This window comes from Strix aluco, chromosome 4, assembly GCF_031877795.1.
Source record: "Strix aluco isolate bStrAlu1 chromosome 4, bStrAlu1.hap1, whole genome shotgun sequence".
NCBI classification, from domain to species: domain Eukaryota; kingdom Metazoa; phylum Chordata; class Aves; order Strigiformes; family Strigidae; genus Strix; species Strix aluco.
The window spans coordinates 127,295,034-127,303,994 of NC_133934.1; the positions used below are offsets into that span (position 1 = coordinate 127,295,034).

The 8,961-nt window shown below is 49.8% G+C and overlaps 1 protein-coding gene across 13 annotated transcripts in view; it reads right to left on the bottom strand.

Annotated features, from left to right (window-relative positions):
- KTN1 (kinectin 1) overlaps positions 1 to 8,397 on the bottom strand; it is a 78,909-nt gene extending 70,512 nt beyond the window's left edge. For 12 of the 13 annotated variants that reach the window (XM_074821065.1, XM_074821062.1, XM_074821061.1 and 9 more), the window contains exons 1-2: positions 8,302 to 8,397; positions 414 to 566 (exon numbers count right to left, since the gene is read on the bottom strand). The gene's annotated coding sequence lies outside the window, so the exon portion shown is untranslated. The remainder of the gene's footprint in view (positions 1 to 413; positions 567 to 8,301) is intronic. The other variant, XM_074821060.1, reaches the window with a different exon arrangement.
- Positions 8,398 to 8,961: the final 564 nt, after the last annotated feature.

Consider the following 8,961-nt stretch of genomic DNA (forward strand, 5'->3'; position numbering starts at 1 on the left):
TGCACCTCGCCGAATCCATGTGTTGAAGTACACCAAGGCAGAGAAGTGTACCTGTTCCTCCCACAACTAGCTTGGTGCACTGCCACCTGTGCAGAGAAAGTCTAGCTTTGTTGTGCATCTTGAACTAGGCTGTAACCCATTAAAAGCCACTTGAAAAAAAAAATCTGTTTTTACATACACACACACATTAAGCTGTAAAGAGGTTTACTAAATTTAGCACGCAACCCAATCCTAGCAGTAGTGTAGCACAGGCTGTAGATATGGAAGTGACCTTAGGTGAAGGTAAGAAGGGAGAACTATCGGTACCCCTGCTGAACTGCCGTGGGAAAGCTCTGGGAACCCAATAAAATCCTAACCCAACCTCCATAAATCCTCCCTGCAGCTTGGTGGCTTCCAAGGTTTTGAGATGCTACCTCTGCCTCTCTTCTGGACAATGCTTCTCACTGTCCACGCTGGGACGGGTTTGGTGAGGACATCTTCTCAGCAAACATTAGCACAAACAACTCCTCCTCGGTCAGAGTTTGAACGTGGAGAAGCGAAGCTTTGATGGACCTCCACCACCGCTGCTGTAAATACAAAACAAGGCAGCGTAATGAGAAAAAGCAGCACACTCCTTTATCAGTCCATCAGAGCTGAAGCTACACATGCTGCCAACAGGTATTTACACAAGCAAAGGTCAGTAGGTGTGACACGGGATACAGCATTCACCCGTAAACTCCATTTTCTGCCAGCTTCCCAGCACCACACCCCACTGCAGACGCTGCCTGGTCCAAGAGGACAGGCTGAGTCTCTCCAGAGAACAGCAAGTTAAAGGAGGCAGAAAAGTTCCCACCTAGCCCCAGGGGAAAGGGCCCTTCCCAGCTCAGCACCGCTAAACTCGGATCACTTCCCAGATTTGAAAATGCCCTGTGAAAGATCCATTGGGTATGATCTGCTGTAGCCATGGTGCTGCTCTCGGGAATACCTGGAGCTGAAATGGAGAAGGGCAGAAGAGATGCTGCAACTGGTTTCACATACTTGTCTTTAGGTCCATGAACAGCACAGCATTAAGAAAAAGGTAATGCTTACATGAAAGTCAAGCTGGGATGCCCCACTCAACATAAGCAATGACTTTGTGGAGAAAGGAGCACTAATCATCACGGCAGCCTTTCACAGAATCATCTTGGTTGGAAAAGACCTTGAAGCTCCTCCAGTCCAACCATGAACCTCACACTGACCGTTCTCAACTCCACCAGATCCCTCAGCGCTGGGTCAACCCGACTCTTCAACCCCTCCAGGGATGGGGACTCCCCCCCTGCCCTGGGCAGCCCATTCCAACGCCCAACAACCCCTTCTGCAAAGAAATACTTCCTAAGAGCCAGTCTGACCCTGCCCTGGCGCAGCTTGAGGCCATTCCCTCTTGTCCTGGCACTTGTTCCTTGGTTAAAGAGACTCATCCCCCCTCTCTGCACCCTCCTTTCAGGTAGTTGTAGAGGGCCATGAGGTCTCCCCTCAGCCTCCTCTTCTCCACACTAAACCCCCCCAGTTCCCTCAGCCGCTCCCCATCAGACCTGTGCTCCAGACCCTGCACCAGCTCCGCTGCCCTTCTCTGGACACGCTCGAGTCATTCAATGGCCTTTTTGGAGTGAGGGGCCCAATCGAGGTGTGGCCTCACCAGTGCCAAGTACAGAGGTAGGATCCCTTCCCTGTCCCTGCTGGCCACGCTATTTCTGATTCAAACCAGTTTGGGAGGCAGGAAGAAACATCGCTTTCTGGGACCAGACCTGGCCTCCCACCCACACCACAGCAGAGACTCTGAAAGGAAGACGCGTGCGGGAACAGCCTCAGTCCCCAGAGAAGAGCGATTTCCCCATTACCGGCCAGCACAGCAAAGCCGGGGCAGCATGCCCTGGGTGCCAGGTCACAAATGGGACCATCAGCAGCTGGTCTGATGGTGACACCTTGGCATTTTCAACCACAGGTGCTTGGCCTCAGCTTTCCCTCCTGTTAAATGGGAGGATAAGTGCCCTTCATCCTACCTGTGCACCAGGCAGGTGGACAATACCTGTGTGAGAACCTGGCTGCAGGGCAGAGTGCAGGCGCTCAGCAGAGAGACATCCATGTGAGCCGAATGCAAGACATCAGCTTTAAATACTCCTGCCACCCCGCAGTCCCCACCAGAGGCTCAGGAACCATTCACTTCCTCCAATAAATTGGACTTTTTTCTTTGTACTCACCAAGTACAGACCTTTCAACTTAAAACCCCACAGCAAATAAGCTGAGAAAAAAAAAAAAGTAGTCATAGCCAGTGGTCAGATTAAACCAGTAACAAAGTTATCAGCTGACTGATATTATAGGCTCTCTTATTAGTCAGTCACAATCCGGTCCAATCCTGGCATGCTCCCCAAAAAGCTGCACCTTGTGCAATAGCTTAGTCATCATCTTCCTTGACAGCTACGCACTTGCAAATAGATTACGAGTCCACTCACATTTTCCCATGAAAATTTTCCCCTCCGTCCTACTACAAGCAGGACAGGAGCAGAGTGCTGCTGAGCTGAGGAGCAGGCAGCTTGCCCCCTCACAGGAAAGGAGACAGTGCTTTTATCTCCTGGACTCAACAACTTCCTTCCTGTGAGGTTGCAGGCAGACAAAAGACACCTTTTCACATCACAAACAGGAATGAGATGTACTAAAGTTTGTCACATCCTTGAAATAAAATACCCTCTTCGGTCCGTACAGAAGAGCATAAAGCAGAATTAAACCAGCATTTCCACAACAAGAAACCCTTGCAGGGTGGGATTTGGAAGTAAAGGAATAAGGGGTCCAAAATAATTCAGGTGCAATTTATATTGCCTCTGGCCAGTGACACAGCAAAACCGAAGATAACAACACTGGACAACGCTGGACCAAGGTACTTCACCTCCACAGGATGAGAGCTGGATTGTTTTTAGAAGTGCCATGAATCACGGGCATAAATATACCAAGCTTTAAAAGCCTTCGACACCCACGTAATTCTGAACTCAAGCTTCATTTTCCCTGGGTCATTCAACACACGCTCGACGAGCTGGACACGAGACAGGCAGGCTGAGAAGGTTTGCTATTCAATAATGTGCAATCCAAAAATGAGAACTTGTGTTTTGCTGGACATCAACACAACTCTTCTGAGACGGAAAAAGCCCTCCCTGATGTTTAATCAGTCATTCAACTACAACTTGAAGGAAACCAGGAGTTTTGCTCTATTTCCTCAACTTTACAGCATAGAAGAGCTTAAAGACGTTTCCTGCAGCAGGGGAGTGGTTAGCGATGTACCGGCTGCTCTGGAGCAGAACAGTGATTTGCAGGATTGCCTGGCTGTGAGCAGATCCAGACAGGGCAGCACAGGCAGCAGGATCAGCCGGGAGGGAGGGTGCTCAATGTGAAAGAGCAAAAACCTGCAAGGAGTGCTGCTTTCCATACTTTACTACCACTGAAAACCCTGCACACCTGACAGTGACAGCAGCAGGAGGGAGCTGTTAATGCTAGCGGAGGACAAGGCTATTTATAATAAGGCTTATTAGTACAAGAAAATTAGTAGCTTGCCCACATTACTAATTTACAGACACTTTCTCCGAGTTATAATGCAGCCTCAGTGATCTACAAGCAAAGATGAGGTTTCATTTGAGAAAGAAAAAATGCTATTCTTCTAAATAAGTCTTCTTGAGAAGAAAAGGGGAAGGAACATCATCTACTTCTCTTCAGTAACAGGAATTTAGAGCTGTGAATTTTGATAAGCAGGGCAGCCACAAAGCACTAACAAAAAACAAAGAACACTGCAGAAAACAAGGAGGAGAGCTACATAAAAGTCATTATTTTACTTCTGATTAACCCACAAACATTACAGTTGCTATCCCTCTCCCCTCCCTCCCATCCCCCACACATTGCACAGCAAAATTCAAGGCTTGAAGCTCCCAGGCTACTTCTTTGCATCATATAGTTGCAAGAAGACATAATATTCTTTATTTGTGAGAGTCAGAGCAGCTTTCCACAGTTTTCACATGCATACATGCAACAGAAACCATTTTTTTTCCCGTTTTCAACAGTATCTTAAGAGAATTACTTAAAAAAAAAGTATCACCTTTAGTTAAATGGGAAGCATTAAAAAGGATCATGAGATTTGCATTCTTTAGCACCTCAGATTATTACAGTTTCCAAAACCATGACTTCCCCTTCCAACTCCCCACCAAGCTCCAATTACAGAATGCTCATATTTGAGTGGATTTTGGCATTTCTCATACCAAGACACTGGAGCATCCAGGCCGACAAGATGGCAAGGCAGCAGAATTTATGCATTCCCAGCAGATCTCCATTTAATTTCACTGTATGGATAGATACTGCACCGAGCCTGCACTCTGCCCAGTACCTATATTTAGGGACTGAGCTGACCTGACAGTGCCCCCATAAGCTCATTTGTTAAGATTCACTTATTCATTCCAATATAATCTAATTAGACTGCAGCACTCCTGCACACAGTCATGGCAGTGACCAAGAGAGGACAAGTTCAAACACAGGAAACCTGGCCCAGATGCTACTTCAGTTCTCACGTGGCGGGGGGAAAGCAAACCCTGGCAGAGGAATGGCAGGAATTGCGGATGCCTGCGTACTGTCTCCCTGCTCGGAGCAGCAGCTGGATCCACTCTGCTTCTTCAACCCCCGCCCCCAGCAGCTAAAGGCCAATTCTTCAATTGGAAGAAGCAGCAGAGTCCAGATCAACGTACGGTGCTTATCGATGCGAGGGCTGCTGCTCCTGCTCGGAACTCACTGGAAATAACAGCCACCACTAAAAGCCACGGGGGCCAAAAAAAGCAGGAATCCGAGTCTTTTGGGCAGTGCCCAGACCAGCAGGCACAGATGTGTTCCCAAACTAGAGACCACAAGCATCAGCCTGGAAAAAGTGCCAACAAGCCCACACTGTAAGAAATTACTTTAAAGGCTCCATTCTGGCAAGAAATAGGAAGATTTCAGAGCTCAGAAGTACCCCCTCTCCTGCAACCAGCTGTAGTTCAGGCATGCGAACAGGAAGAAGCTATTACATTTCTAAAAACATAAATAAATACTTTTTTTTTAAAGGGCATCATATGTTTTATTTGCTTGGACATCTTGTATAACAGTGAGAGGAGAAACAGATTCCTGAGAGTCATGAGCTGGTAATTCTCCAATCTATCATCTCCATAGTTTATGCACAGTCATTAACAAGAAGTGATTTGTCTGGGACAGATTTAGCCCAGCAACTCCCTGTCTCGTTAGCCTAAAACAATCGCCCGAGGAATGTCAAAAAGTTTGAGAGCTTAGTGCAGCAAGTAGGCCCCCCAAAAATATTCATTTTTTTAAAAATAGTCCAATCCTGCTGCTTTACCAGCACAGAACAGGAAGCTTAAGAGCTAAACACAGATGCATAAAATTCCCTTTATATTAAAAAGGTTTTGATGGGTAAAAGGCAAGAGGTTTTCAGTGACAAGGAAATCATGCGAATATTGATAAGAGAACAACAGGAGAAGACTTAAAGACTTTGACTTGTTTAACCTATGAAAACAAGTGGTCAAGAGGGGATTCGACTGCTCCCTCTAATTACATCAGGGAGGGAAAACAACCGCTTAAACCAAATGGCAACACTAGAACAAAAACAAATTATACGAACAGGCCATAAACACCGTCAGGATGGAAATTCAGCAATTGCTCTAAGACTCAGAGGAGGCTCTCCAACAGCTCTTCCGCGGAGATAGGGGCAAAGACTAAACCGATCAAGTTTCACACTAAAAGCAGTTACGTTACGAAAGGCATCCGCAGCACGGATGGGTGCTATAAACGGGGAAACTAAACTTGATCAGGGGCTCTCTTCCGCTCTCGGTTTCTTACCAGCCCGCTTCTGCCACGGCTTTTGGAGCAGATAGTGGGAATGAAGAATTACCCTCCTGTCTTCTGCTTCTTCCCCACCCCTCCAGGACAGCACAGGGGGCATTCATGCTATTTACTCAGGCACGTAACTGGGGTATGATCAGGGAACTAAACTTGGGAGCTGAAGCTCTCGCAAAGTCAATGGCGAGAGGTGGGTGTCTTGGCAGCAGTGGGGGAAGGGATTAGGAGCAACCAAGTTTGAAGCTTAAAATAAAACACATGTCCTCTCCCCCCATGTCCTTATGCTTAAGGGTCTCGGCCAAAAACTTATTTAATCTATACCCATCACCTCTGAAATTCACAGAGAATTTCCATTTCTGAGGGATTTTGTTAACCCTGGGTTTACAGTACCGACAGTCAAGCAATGATTAGACATTTTTGAGCCGTAACCATCTAATCTCCAAAAGTAAGCACGGGTGATGCAAAAAGAGCTGTTACCGAGTGACACTACAGTTTTCTACAGGCTTGAGCAAGTCTTTCCCCTTCCTTTAAGGGGTTTCAAAAACAAAGTAGCTAGCACGCTAAGTTATCCCTAATAAGGGTTTTATGACCGTGAGGGATAAAGGATCAAATTAAAAACTAATTGTGTTCTTCATATCCTACTGCTGCTACTTCTGAGAGCAGAAAGCATCTTCCTGAGACTGGCTAGATAAGGGAGAGTAGAAAAAAAATCTGACAAAAACGGTATTTGGTAATAACACTAACAGAGAATTAATGTTTCTATCCAAACCCCAACCTTTCCCTGCTGCAGTTACACACAAAAGTTATTTTAATCACAGTATGCAGAAAGCAGCATCAGCATATGAGGCAAGAGAAAAAATATGTGGTAAAGCAAGTTGCATAGCCTGTTCGCAGACAGAAATTACAGTGCAGTTATAGGCAAGAGGTCCACAAGGCAGAGAAACGCTTCCAGCCCAAACCAAACAGAAGGACATTAGCAATCCACCAAGAGAACAGGGAAGAAAAATATTTGAAAGAAGGTGGAACATGGGAACTGAATCCCCTTTTTAACTTTTGCAGCAATCAACTCAGACTCTCCAGCTAGGGATTTTTGCCTTGTCATATGTAAAGAGATGTTAAATAGAACTTGTCAGTTACGTCTGCTAAATACCATGTGTGCTGTTGGACAGAGGCAGCAGTGGAAACACCAAAGAGAAAAAAAAAAAAGGGAATTTTAAACAGAAAATAACTACAGCAGAGTATCAGCTGAGCTCCTCTTCCACAAAGCAAAAAATTATCTTCTTTTGAGTTTTTCTAACAGTGATCTCAAAATACACAGCAGAGCCTTTGAGAAAAAAAAAAGATTATAAATTGACAAACCTAAAGCACACAGGTGTAGGCACATCACTAGAAAGTAGCGTTTGGCATTCCCTAATGCAGAAAAGATGCGACACAACGTTATTCTCAATAACCCCCTACTTCATTAAAATACTTCATCAACTGAAATTAGTTGGGTACAAAAGACGTAGCTTTGACACCTTAACTTTTCTTCCCCCCCAGTACACCAGCGGAAGGCTTCCAGCAAAGGAGTAAGCTGTGAGTAGAGGAGGAGAGGCAGGGGTGAGTATTAACTCCTCCAGGGTTAACACAGCTGCATGCAATCCACACCCCTGCTGTACTAAAGGGCACAGGCAATTTTAAGAAATAAAATAGCCCTGACAAACCTCTGAACGAGGGAGAAAGTGTATTTTACGGTGCGTGGTTAACACCGCTACAGGAATACAAAATGGGCCAGACTGTTTTAAGCAGCGAAGCGCAATGCTTCGTGAAAGTTTGCGAGGCCACCCGGGCGCCGCAGCATTGGGTTCATTCAACCTTATCCAGGGGTCGGAAAGCCACGGGAAATTCGTATAAATCATATTTTGGGGGGGTATATTTTTGCTCAGCCGCCCTTCACAGGTTCGTGCCTCTGGCAGCGGGGCAGGTAACGACGCAGACCTACGGGAGACGACCGATACATCATTTTTTTCCCTCCCCCCCCACCCGTTTTTCTCTGTTAACTTGAGGAAGGTGACTGGGGGATGCGCTCGGGAGGCGCCGATCCCCCCGCACACCCCTCCCCGCGCTTCCCCGCGGCTGCGGCCACCCCACCGCCCCACGGCCGCGGGTGGGAGCGGCTTCTCCCCCGCACCCCCGCGGCGCAGCCCCCTCACCCTCAGCACCCCCCTACCCCAGGCCGGCGCCGGGAGGGCAGCGGGGGCCGCGCTGCCAGGACCGGGCCGGGTTCCGCCCCGCCGCCCACCTGCCGGTGCCGCCCGCCCGCCCGCGGCCCGGCCACGCCGAGGCCTAGGCCCGCCGCCCCTCGCCGGGCAGGCCGCGGGCAGGCCCCGACCCAGCCCCGGGGTGAGGGGAGGGGGGGGTGGGCCGGGCGCTCCCCGGGCCGGGACTCACCGTGAGGTTTGCCGGGCCGGGCCGGGCCGTGCGGAGCGGCGGGGACGGAGCGGCGGCAGAGCCGGTGCCTGCGCGGCGCTGGCGGGCAGGAAGGGAAGGAGGGAGGGAGGCAGGGCGGGAGGAGGCGGCTCCGCACGTCCGCCGCGTCTGCCGGCCCCCCCCCGCCCCCCCCCTCCGTTAAAGGCGCGCCGCCGCCTCATCCCCCCCCTCCCCACCCCGCCCGCCTCCCCCCGTGGGGATCCCCCCCTCCCAGCCTGTCCCACGGACGGGGTCACCCCTGCCAGAGCCCACCCAAGGGTGGGGAGCCCCCCCCGGATACCCCTAGAAGTGGGGTTCCCCCCCCCGCCCCGGGCCGCCTCCACACAGGGAATCCCTCATCACCCACCCAGACCACGCGGGGCTCCCCAGGGATCTCCCCACCCAGACCCCACCCATGGACAGGGATCCTCCCACCCAGGTTTCCCACGCGGGCGAGGGCATCCACCCAGACCCCACCCAACCAAGCGTGGGAATCACCCCCCCCCCCCCAAAGACCTCCCCCCCCCCCCCCGGCATCTCCCCACCCATGCGTGGGGACCACCCCACCCCACCAGACCTACTCCACACAGGGATCCCACTGCCCAGACCCTCCATGAACAGGAGTGTGTGTGTCCCCCACGA